Raw genomic sequence first — 13,105 nt, 5'->3', positions numbered from 1 at the left:
AAAATAACATCTAATCTATATAATCTATAATCTTTTTAAACCTAACTATTTTGTACCGTATCCTTTTAATTCTTTAGCCGTAAAGGGTATCTCTCCCGGGTTTTCTGCAACCATGATGCGTGCGCATCCTGAATGTTTACAAACCTATAATTGGTCTATTTGACAATGGTTTTTCTCAAATAAAACTAGGAAATGTTTATTTACGTTTTCTCTCAGAGTAGCTCTGCTGATGTTCATGTTTACGTATCTTAGATGCTGAAAACACCATTTATGTATGCGTACTTTAGTATGCAGTAGATAAAACGGCGCCACTCAGGCTATCCTCTGTCTGTCCAAACAAGGCCATAATCATAACATTATATTATTCATTTGTTTTTTGATTTATGTATTTATTTTAATGGTAAATTCATGCTAGAATATATATATATATTTACTCTGGCAACGACAGTTTACTGTTTTATTTAATTTTTTTGTTACTGAGTATAGTTTAAAAAATTAACAATAAATGGTAATGTGCACCAATAAGTGCTTTCTGCCAGCAATCATTAAATACTGCGTGGAAGCATTTTTTTCTTAAAGGACCCGGTTGGACCAGCATGATTTCTCATTCTGGTTTGTACTAGTTGATGCTGGTTTGGGCCACCATTCAAAATACAACATATTGCGGCTTTTATCTGCCCAGGGAAATGCACTGTAGCACCTGTAGTTTTAATTACACACATTTCACCTTTAAATCACCAGTAAGTACATGTGCAGTCGTGTGTGTGCCTGTGCATGTGAGGTAATGCTGCAGCTGGGGATGAAACGTCTGTGTGTATGTGGTCTTTTCCCTCATTATTTTTCTAGAAAATGAGCAATCAGGCATCTTGCACAGAGCCTGATTGTCTCCCTCTGTAAATCAATCCAGGAGCTGCAATTAAAAGGTACTCTTATGTGGTGTAATTGCTGTCTCGCTAATCCTTTATTTGCACACCTGCCGGTGAGTCTGAATTTTTAATGAATTTCTAATTAATGCACATTGTACACTTGATTTATTTGTTAGCAAATGATGTCGCTGGTCTGCTTCCCTGCTGGAGCAGTGTTTCCAGAAAGCCTTCCGTCATCCACAGTATAGGTACATGCGCCACAGTTTGGGTGCAAATGTGCACATTTACGTCTGGCCTAAAGGTCAAAACCCATATGCTGTCCATGTGTGGTTGTAAACGTCTCGCTGATGCAGGTGGGTAGAAACATTAAACGTTTATGGTGATTTGGCAATTGTTTGGGCACCTTTATTCCTTGACTTGATGACCTGTTATTTTCACATTTGCTTAGTTTTTGTGCGCACCTGGTTTGTATAATTTTTTTTGTGTGTGTTTGTGTGTGTTATGCTAGTGTTGTGTGAAATAATATTTATAGGCAGTTTGGACTTTGCCACACTGACAAATATTTTTAAACATAAATATATATATATATTTAGCAGCAAGAAATAAATGAGAATTTATATAATAAAGTCTTGAGAGGTATTAGACAGCCTTCATGAAAAATATGTTTTAAGTTCATGTTTGTTCTTTTTTAATTACCGTGTTCTTTTAAGTCTGAAGTTTTCAAAGCACTCTGGGAAACTGAGAAGTTTTCTGTATGAATAGCATGAAAGGCTCCATTTAGCAAAACTATACCGGAGAGTCTGCTTCAAGTATTGGACATCTGTAAATGAAATTTCAATAAGACCCCAACTGATACTCTTCCCATTTCTTACCCACAATGAATGAAACTAATTGCTTTAAATGGCAGATCCTCCGTGAAGCAGCTCTCCTGTGGTTCAGAGCTCATAGAAACAAGAATTACCACCAACAGATGAAAATCAAAAGTAATGGGACAGAAGATTGTGTCACCTCAGTTGCAATCCTTTAATTGCACTTCTTTTGTTCATGAAAGCCATTCGGAAATGCAGCTCTTTTGAGAGAGCAGTTTAACTCACAATGCCTGTGCCACAAAAAGACTGAAAACCCCAAGGTGGCACGAGAAAGTGCTCTATGTTTTTTGTACAAATACCATGCTGTTATTTATCTCCAGACAGCAGTTCATTATGAGGCCTCGTGATATTTTGATGGAGTTGTAGCATGTCAGACATGAACTCAAGACTTGAATCACCAAAAGTAAGGATAAGAATTCATTAAGTGAGTGTTTGAATACATAGGAAAATTGCTGGAAGACAAAACTCAGAAGCAGACACTCAGCAGGTGCAGACCTCACAGATCTGTTGTGGTACTCAATGTTATGACAACAACAACAACTTTGGAGTTTTTGAATTCATTTGCTTTATTCGAAAGAAGACCGTATTTAATTCATCTGAAAACAACTTGTCTTAGTCCATCAACAATTAAAATATGCGGTTTCATTATGTCATTCTGTATATAAAATTGTCATCATTTATTATTTCTTTGTAGTTGTCTGATAAATGTTTTTGAAGCTTTAGCCATTTTAAGAGAGTTCAATAATTACATTTGTTGATACATGGGCCAGCCTCTTCAAACTTTGGCTTTGGGATCAGAAAACAAACTCAACTATGAACATTTAAGAATCTTTTTAATTCACACTGGTAATAAAATTGCATTACAGTTTCATAAAATAAATGTTCCAGTTTATATATACAGAAAACAGACTGTACATACCCTCAGAGAAGCATTAGAAGAACAAGAGAAATAGAGCAAGTGTGTGTGTGTGTGAGAGAGAGAGAGAGAGAGAGAGAAAAAGTTAGAGACCAAAACAGAAAAACATCACAAAAACCATACAGGCAATACAGTGCTCAGCTAAGCAGGCACAACTGTACATCAAAACGTGTAACTGCTCAGTGTTGGGGACAGGAAGGGCCAAAAAGTAGTACATTTACAATAGAGTCCTCACGGACCAATAGGGCTTTTACTGTAAAAAGTATTGCAGGCAAGCAGACAGATGCTCTTCTCTCTGAGTGCAGCAGAACATCCATCGCACATAAGCGTGTGTTTGTGTGTGTGGACCGAGAGCTGCCGCTGCCGTCGTTTGATTGGCTATTGAACTTGTGTCTCAAAGCTCCCGTTGAGCTGCCCCTCCTCATAGTCCATCTGACACAGAATCATGTTGTTTTTTAGGAAAAACTTGTCGCCCACACAAAACCTGCAGAAAACAACAACAACAAACACATAGGTTAACGTACACATTTATTTGGCCTATTCACACCAAGTCCACAACAGAGGCAGCAACAGCTTTTAAAACAAACTCCTTCACACAAAGTCTGCATTAGTGTACTTTGAGTTTTTTTATTTATTCTGTGACTAGGTTGTCGTTTAATTTATAATCTGTATAACAAATTACCATTCAGGTATTTCAGGAAATATTGACAATTTGGTATCAGATTCAATAGTTTAGGTGAATATTTGTATTTTGTCAGGCTTGAACAGACCTTTAAATCAAATCAAATCAAAATGTATTTATAAAGCACAATAAAAACAACAGTAGTTGACCACTGTGCTGTACAAACCTTGCTAAAAAGACAAATATAAACAGTTTTGACCGCAATGCACTAAAGAGGAGAAAATCACACCGATAAACACTGATAGGTGACAGATCCTTATACTCTAAGGACCGCCTTGGAAAAAAGGGAAGTTTTTAACTTGGATTTAAATTCAGATTCTGAAGAGACTAATCGGAGGGAGACTGGAAGACTATTCCATAGTAGGGTTGTAACGGTATGATAATCGTCTCAGAAAATATCACGGTATATATATTCTTATCATTCTTATCAGTAACAATGACTCTTAAAAGAACAAGAACAAGTTATTTGAGTGAACAAATCAACAAACTTGTTGAAGTCTCCCTTCTGAAAATAAATAAATAAATTTAAAAAACAATAAAAAAAAAAGCTGTACACCTTATGTATATCTATATTACACTTTAACATTTTAATTGTTTTAAAATGTTATCAAATTAAAATGTACAATTCCTTTTATTTTTGACAAAGTTAAAACATGGACAAACATGATATCCCTTGAAAACAATTAAATTATTTATTATTTTATTATAAAGAATATTATTGATGTTATTATAACTTTGAAGTACATTGTACAATTATTTCTGTCTTCTGTCATAATTTAAAATTAAATCAAACTTTTATTTTGACGGGTTATAGCAGACCTTTGAATTTCAGAGTGTATTTGACAATGTTTTTTCTCAGATAAAACTAGGAAATGTTTATTTACGTTTTCTCTCAGAGCAGCTCTGCTGATGTTCATGTTTATGTATCTTAGACGCTGAAAACACCATTTATGTATGCGTACTTCAGTATGCAGTAGATAAAACGGGCTAAACGCAGACGTTTAAATGGACATACTATGGATGAAAACTGCTATGATTACTCTACTTTTAAAGCATAAATTTAATTTAAACAATAGGTTTACTACATAACTATTCACATTCTGTTCATAGGGGACTTATTGTATTAGCCCTACAGTTACAGCATGCGACTGCACCGGGATTCCCTCTGCTTCACGGAAATCATACGGCCTTAACTTATAACTTCTTATTAATGCGACACACCTTCATCTGCACGGAGGGGTGGTGTCCGCGAATATGAGTGAAGATGTTGGATGTATTGCCTGCTTTTGCACCCACTTTACGTCCACATTTTTTGCAAATTGGATCCGTACTCAAGGACAACCCCGCGCGTACTTCAGTATGCAGTAGATAAAACGGCGCCACTCAGAGACATGCAGAAACAAGCAGATTATTTATATAGCAGTCTCTTTGCACTTTAATATTCCCAGACACATATCATAACTACTTTTGACTTATCCATCCAACCGATTGCGCGATTTACGTGACATCCTCATTGAACCCCGCGTTCGTTTTTTTTAAATATCCGAAGTATTCCCATACTGCAGATATTAACTTTGTTTCGGCGGGGATGTCATTTTCTCCGCTGCACGTGTGTGTAAGCAGTCAAGTGAATGCAGAGTAAAGCAGCCGAATGGAAATAAGTTACATGTGCGCGGGTGAGATTTGTTTTCATTCATTTAAAAAAAAAAAACGTAGATATGCAAATGTTTACGTATGATAACCGTGCACGTTCAAACCGTGATACCGGTATATCGTTACAACCCTAGTTGCAGGATACCACTAGTGGTGGTTAAAAAAAATGCACGTTAAAGTTGCTCTTTTATGTGGATAGAGGGACAAGAATTGAGTACAAACTTTGTTTACAAAAGAAATAACAGTTTAGCAACTAAATATGGAAACATGAGGGGTACGTCAGCTGCTATAGGGGATTATAATTATTTTGATAATCAATTAATCTAATGATTGTTAGAATGATTAATTGACAAACTGTCGATAATTTTGGCAGATTGATCAGTAGGCTTATTATTCAGCTTTTGCAATTCATTAAAATATTGAGTTACACATGTTCTATACATATTCATATACATGTAGAGCAGAAAAATAAGTTATAATAACTTGTGACACTGATGACACTTAATATTGTAAAGCTGTGTGCTTTAAAGCAATATATTGCATAAAGTGTAATCGTGACGTTTATGCAAACCTCCACATCGATACGATCAGATGCTTTCTTAACTTCTGTTTTCTCATGTTGTCATTTTTATTGTGTGTTTGTTTTGCAATATACATTTACTGATTCAGTTTCGTTTGCACGTCTCATAAGTGCAACTATTTGACAACAGAAATAGTTGTCAACAATTTTTTATTGTTGGCATTGTTGATAATGTCGACAAATTGTTTCAGGCCTAGGCTTTCTAAGCACTTATTAGCTCATTTTACTGGTAAAAAAAAGTGCAAAAGTGCAGAGCGGGTATATTTATGTTTCTTGAAAAATGTTATTAAACTTGGCTCAGTTAAGAATTTCTTTGTAATTTATATTGCTTTCCATGTTCAAGGATGTCATATTGCTTCAATTTTAATGCACATTGCACAGATAATAGCTGCAAAGGAAAATCTGTGGGTGTATTGCATAGTAAGTCAACATATTAAATTGGCTGCAAATTAATAATAATACATTTTATAAACCTTTTTTCTAGATTTGTATTATTCAGATTTATTATAATTTCTATTATTATTTTTAGACTTTTTTATTATTTGGCAAGTATTAGTCATGCAATAAACATAGGATAAATGGACAGGCACCTTTTATTATCACAAAATAATATAACCAATACGTTTAATAAGCTGCAAAATAATACATATTTTTACTAGCAGATTAATGACATAAAACGGAAAGTATTCAGGGTGGTTTTCTCATTTAATGCATATGCTGTTTTGAATGACACATGTACAGAAGCCTTTCCTCCTTACACAGAGGGGTAAAAAAAGAAAGAAAAAAAAGAAGTGAAGATAACCAGGCTGAGAATGTGACCTTTAACATCAAACAACAGATGTAAACATTGACTAATGACTTAATAAAGTGCACAAGACTGATTTAGTCTGATTTAGTCTGCATCTGCAGATGCCATGCGGGTTACATTAAGTGCTATGCAACCTCTGAGAAACAAGGACAAACTATAGTCTAGGACTGTGGGAGGAGGTTTTAGGGCCTTCAGATACTACTTCTAAAACTGAGAATGAGTAATCCATTTAAACAAGCAAACAATCTGTGGTCAAACCCAAGGATAATGAACTAAAAGTACAAACCAAACCACAAACCAAATTTCAGTTGTCAATACAAATGATAACATCAAAAAAAGTTTTTTAGGTTTGAATTTATAGTTTAGAAATTGCACTGTAGTTCTGACAGCACAAACTTGAGAAACTGCCATATATATAAATGGGTAACTAGAGAGGAAAACTCTTCCGCAGCTAAATAAAGATGTGAGAGAACAGAAAATGTGTTCACATATGAAGTCCATAACAACCATCATCATTAGAGTCAGTCACCTGCTCAAAGTCATGTAATCTCATGTGCTTCTTTGGAACATTAACTTGTCATGAGTAAAGCTGTACTTTAACTCTAGGCATTACTTTTTCCAGAACAGAACCGCTCAGCTGTTCAATGATTATAACTGTGATCTAACTATATGCAAAACAATAATCTAGGTAATCATATACAGTGTTCAAACAACAAAACAAAAAGAGGTTCATGTATGATGAACTTAGAATTTTTAGTTGAATTAAATACATAAAATGACTTGAAAACACAGCTTCTATGATGAGCATGTTTATATTTATGAATAATAGTATTCATTTTCATATCTTTCTGATGCAAGTGTGACTTTTAACCTTAAAACATATTTAAAAGGACCTTTTACCTAAAAACATATTTTCCAGGATTGATGGCATACATATCTGATAACAATTCTGTAATCATATTAATATTAATGTTAATTGTATTTGCTTTGCTGGGGAAAGAATGGGAAATATTTAAAAACACTTTTGAATAATGATGTGTGCATTCATGTATACAGAGTGTCAGAAAAATATGTTATTACTTATTGTGCTTGATATTTAAACCACATGTTATTTAAAGGGGACCTATTATGCAAAAATCACTTTTATAAGGTGTTTGAACACAGTTGCGTGGCCGCAGCATGTGAAAACAACCAGCCTATAATAGGGCTGTGCAAATAATCGAATGCGATTTTCATGCGCATCTTGTCAGTAAAGCCAGTTCTGTGATTAGTAGTAAAATCTCCAGCACGTGCTTTCAGATGGAGAGGATTTTGAACGTGATATTGCGTAGCTTGTCGGTGAACTACGGCTCTGTGTAGTAAATGCCGCTCCATCTGAAAGCACGTACTGGAGATTTACTACTAATCACAGAACCGGTTTTACTGATGAGATGCGCATGAAAATCGCATTCGATTATTTTCACAGCCCTAGCCTATAATGGTAAAAATCCACCCACTCATTTTTTTATAATCCCAATAAATCATAAACGGTCTCTCAGAACAAGCGATTCCAGATTTCTCCCTACCTTGACGTCATCGTAGGGAGAAATCCCGCCCATTTGTGACGCTCTCTGCCCTATTAAGCATAAACACAGCCCCGAGAAGCAGCAGTCCACCATTACTGTTATTTGTGATATACTGTCTCAGTCTAAATTACATTCACACTGGTGTTTTAGGAAGCCAAACAAATTAGAATATAATTATAATAATAATAACAACAACAACAATTACAGTAGTTGCCATATATTGTAAAACAATTGCACTGTAAAATAAATGAAAATGAATATTTCATAGGTATATATTTTTTTGCTTTACACTAAATTAGGGAAATTACAATACTTCTTTCCTAATTTCTACACTTGAAAGAGATATTTTGAATTTGGACTGCAGTAACGTTACCCATTTAAACCGCTAGCTGTCAGTAATTCATACAGCAATTTAAGCTTTTATTTTGATGGAAACAGCAGAAGAGCTTTTATTTTGAAGGGAAACTCCAGCTTCAGTGAAAACAGGCTTACAAAAACGCATCTCACTTCAAATCTAATGAAATTCTATAAAAATCTGCAGCAAAGATAAAGCCTACTTGGCGGCTGTTGCGTTCCCAAACGCGCACTAAACTCACAACATTTGCAATAACCAAGTTCACTGCATTCATTCACTGTGAACAGAGCCGTTCTGAGGAATGGAAAACACCGGATCACGAGCTGATCGCCTGAACAATGTGTGCGAGTCGCTTTAAAACACGCAAAAACAGACTTGATGAAGGGATTAAGACATATTGTGCTTTCAGTTTTAGTTTGTTTGACAGATACTGTGACAAAGCATAATGGCTTAAAACAAATATATTTTAAAAACTACACTTTTTGCCCAGAAGGCCTATCGTTTCATATCGTCATGTGACCACGATCATATCGAGACAGTTCTGCTATCGCGATATTGATAATATCGTTACATCCCTAATCAATACCAATGCTTTGTTCGCGAACGTCAGCCCCAGACAAAGTAAGCGCGTCATATTTTGTTTTCCAAATTGCCTTCCTATAAAGAGGTTCTTGGCACTATTTAAGGCTAATGTTGCTAAAGCTACCATTGTCTCTGACTATTTTCACTGATGCTGCCATCACGTGCTACCAGAATGATCGTAAATTGGAATGTAGTATTTAAAAATTACATATGAAAGCAATGTGAAGTCGACCACTTGAGAGTTTCTGACATTTTCAGTTATTTTGACATTTTCAATTCTTCTCCTCCGCGTCACCCTAGCGCCATTTTGGAAAGTACCACGACACATACGCGTGCTTTCCTCTGAACGTAAACAAGGCGCAGCGCATGCGTGTTCCACTTCAGCAGCACCATGCGCATGCATTGTTTACGTGCCAATCAAAGCATGTGCATGCATTATGGTACTCTCCAAAATGGCACTAGGGTGACACGGAGGAGAAGAATTATTCAATAAAGTTATTTTAGTTTTTTTTTTTTGCACACAAAATGTATTCTCGGTTGAACCACTTATGTCACATGAACTATTTTGTCAATGTTCTTGGTACCTTTCTGGGCCTTGAATGTGGTAGGATCCTTGATGTCTATGGAGGGTCAGAAAGCTGTTGGATTTCATCAAAAATATCTTAATTTGTTTTCAGAAGATGAACAAAGGTCTTACGGGTTTGGAACAACATCAAGGTGAGTAATGTCAGAATTTTCATTTTTGGGAGAACTATCCCTTTAAACTTTTCTTAATTATTATAATTTTTTTGGTCAAAACCATATGAAACCAACATTAATACAAAGAGTAGAATTATAAAAACTTGACAGATTTTTAAAAAGATTTTTCCTTTTCTTTATCATGGACACTTTTTTTGACCTCTAGAATTATTAAATACAAAACTGCTGATGTCATATTTTCATCATATAAAGTGATTGTATCTCTTCACAGGACTAGGATTAAAGCGCTTGATTCATATGGATTCATTTTACGATGCCTTTATGACCTTTTAAGTTTTGGTTACTTGGACTTTCAATGGAAAAACTTTTCAGGTTTCATTAAACAGATCTTAATTTGGCTTTTGAAGATTAACTAAGGGTCTTAAGTCTTATGGGTTTGGAACAACATGAGGGTAAATTACTACATTTAAATTTTTGCCTCAACTGTATACATTAATGATAACAAATAAAAAAAGTCAGCCAGCTATTTATCATTAAGTCCATTATTGTGTCTTTAAACCCAACAATTCGAAAAAATAAAATGAAGAACCAAAAATCATTAACAAGACCTCTGTAATTTTAGCGATTATCACTTGACTTTAGATGATCACCTGACTTTTGGTTGCTGTCCACAATCGTGTCAAATTTCACACAAACTTCCAGGTTTTTAGTGAACTATGGATGTTTACAAAAGTGCTGTGGTGAGTTTCTGTGTCATTCAGTGGTTTTAGAAAAAAATAAAATAAACCAGATGCAACTTTGGCCTCATTTTACCATATACAACACAGCACACTGTCAAATATTGTATCCCACAATACAATGTGTTCCAACTTCACCCTCCATTTCCAAAGTGCGAGAAACTGACTGGCGGTCAAAAAAAGATTTTTTGACATCTCTTTCTTGGCTCATTTTGTAATCAGGCTATAAAACCTTAAAAAATATCTACTGTTATAAATTATTCTTTCAACCATGGTACATACAGGAATGCTTTTTGAACAGTATTGAAGGAGTTCACACTTCTTGACTGCTTTTCCTATAAGTAACCCCTCCAATTTATTCATTTAATGATGATAATTAAAGAAGAAAAGACCACACATAAGTTTAGGAAGTTGTTTCACTCTGTAATCCAGTTGCTTGGTTACTTATAAAAATACACTATCAGCAGTGAATACGTTAAGTTTCATCGGAACTTACTCATACCATGTGTTTGCAAACAGTTGCTATAACTACTGCTGATTTTATTTTAAAAACGATGATAGGTACTCATTTGAGTATGGCAAACACATCACACTTTCCTAATATTCAAACTGAAACTTTCTGTAAAAAGGAACCTGATAACAATGCAAGCCTGTAGATCAGATGATTTCTTTAACCCATCTATTGAATTCAGACAGCCTTTGTTAACTGAGGTGGTTTTAAGTTACTTGACAGTTTCTCCTGTGCAAAGCAAACAAGGTGTGGGACTGAACTAAACTGCCATCCCTCTAACTCCCATCGGTATTGTGTATCAGCTTTTTTCACCCGCCTTATCTAGATTTATACAAGAATGTGGTCAGAAATGTTTTGAATGGTCCACTGAGTTTAAAAGATAAAAATTAGAAATATTGTTATGATAACTGCAGCTGTAGCCACACAAAGGGCAAAACATGACATAAAAAATGACATATCATATTTTAGCAATTAAATGACTGTCCAAGTTTTTAGTTCTCTATCCCAACATAACTGTCTGAGACATTAAAGGAGACTCAACAAAGTTCATTCAAAGTTAAAATTCCATCATTTACTCATCCTCATGCCTTAATTCCATTAAGCAGTCGATTGAGTTCACAAAACTGTTCTGAATGAATTAAAATTAACTTGTTTCATTAATCATTTTTGCTTAAAATTTTTATTTGCATCTTGTTTCTTAAAGTCCCCATGAAATCAAAATTAAAGTTTTTTTGGGTGTTAGTATCAATATGTTAGTCTTAACCCTTTAGGCGCCAGGGGTTTTTTTTGAAAAATGCTGGATTTTGACATCAAGATTTCAAAAGCTTGTGGCTTGAAAGGGCTTAAAGATAGAGATCTAATGTAAATTAGAAAAATGTTGGGCATGACCAAACGTTTATGTCAACTTTTTATTAGCCATTTGGCGATTTTCTCTCACAAATCTCACAGCTTACCCGCACACTATGAACTGAACTGCTTCCGCATCAATGAACACGATAGCTCACTTGCTCTGCTATTTCCTCTCTTCCGCCAAAACGCTTCTCATCAAACTTTCTGTCCAATCAAATGCTGTCTAGAATCCAAAGCGCCAGCCCCCTACACTATAAAATAGACGCTGAAGCTGCAGCTGGAATCGGTCACTTGTCCACAGAATTAGTATTTTCTGTACAGTGAATGGCACGTAGTGCACTATATAGGGGACAGGGAACGATTCAAACAGTGTAAATATGCTTTCCATTGAGGAAAAAAAGAAGTCTGGTTTCGCGCTGTGTCACGCTAACCACCACACCGCACACACACTCTGCTCCGGTCCAGAGACACGATAGCACGGAGCGGATCACATGCGCGAGTCGGCGCAGACCACAAAATGTATCGGAGCTATTTGAATTCTACACAGAATGCTATATTTTATAGCAATATGGATGAGATTGTGGCTGGCATACCCTGTCAAATGCGGCTTTACGGAGCTCAACGGCTCTAGCCCAAGCGGTGATATAAACGAACGCTATTGGCGTTTTAAAAAGGGACGGGGCTGCTTGATCTGTCCCGCCCTGTCTTCCTGTTTCAGTTAAAATGACGTCAACACAGAGTAACGCTGCGTGTTTCTAAGCATTTCAGGGGACTTTTAAGCAAGTATATTAGTCTGCTTTCACTTTAAGACCTAATGCACAGACCTATACACATACAGATAATACACATCTGATATTCTTCCAAGTGTTTACATTCACTTAAGACAAAACTGACTGTGTTTACATGAATACTCGCCAAAGCTGACATTTAAAAAAAACCTTTTTCTGTATTTTTGTCATAATTGTTGATGAAAAGGTCAGTAGATTTTTGTCAGTTTTTGTCATTCAAAACGAGTTTTCATTTAGTTATTGTCTCATTTACATTTGTGACAAAAATGTTGTTGACAAAAACTATGGTGAAAATTATGTCAATTAAATTAACACTGGTTACATTTACATTTAGCCATTTAGCAGACGCTTTTATCCAAATCAAATCTAAAAAAAAAAAAAAAAAACGTATTTATAAAAATAAAACATTAAAAAATAAAAATAAAATATTTAAATATTATTATTTTTTATGTTTACCTGCATTTAACCCTCAGGGGGTACGTCGAGCAAATATTTTAGGTTTGACTGACAAAAAAGTGATTTTAGTTTTAAAAGATTAATGGCTTTAAACTTTTCTTTTGTGTCAAAAGTGTTGCATTTAAATTTCTCTATTTTAGATTTTGGGTTTTGTGATCTGTCAGTGCATGAGTCGCTCACTCGATATGG

General features: G+C 35.1%; 1 long non-coding RNA gene across 1 annotated transcript in view; it reads right to left on the bottom strand.

Annotated features, from left to right (window-relative positions):
- LOC107653955 (uncharacterized) overlaps positions 1-11,979 on the bottom strand; it is a 16,358-nt gene extending 4,379 nt beyond the window's left edge. Inside the window, exons 1-2 of the long non-coding RNA XR_001630289.1 lie at positions 11,860-11,979; positions 9,420-9,421 (exon numbers count right to left, since the gene is read on the bottom strand). This is a non-coding gene — a long non-coding RNA (uncharacterized LOC107653955). The remainder of the gene's footprint in view (positions 1-9,419; positions 9,422-11,859) is intronic.
- Positions 11,980-13,105: the final 1,126 nt, after the last annotated feature.

Source organism: Sinocyclocheilus anshuiensis, unplaced genomic scaffold, assembly GCF_001515605.1.
Source record: "Sinocyclocheilus anshuiensis isolate Anshui unplaced genomic scaffold, SAMN03320099.WGS_v1.1 scaffold454, whole genome shotgun sequence".
Taxonomy (NCBI): Eukaryota; Metazoa; Chordata; class Actinopteri; order Cypriniformes; family Cyprinidae; genus Sinocyclocheilus; species Sinocyclocheilus anshuiensis.
This window is presented reverse-complemented; position numbering and strand designations above follow the sequence as displayed.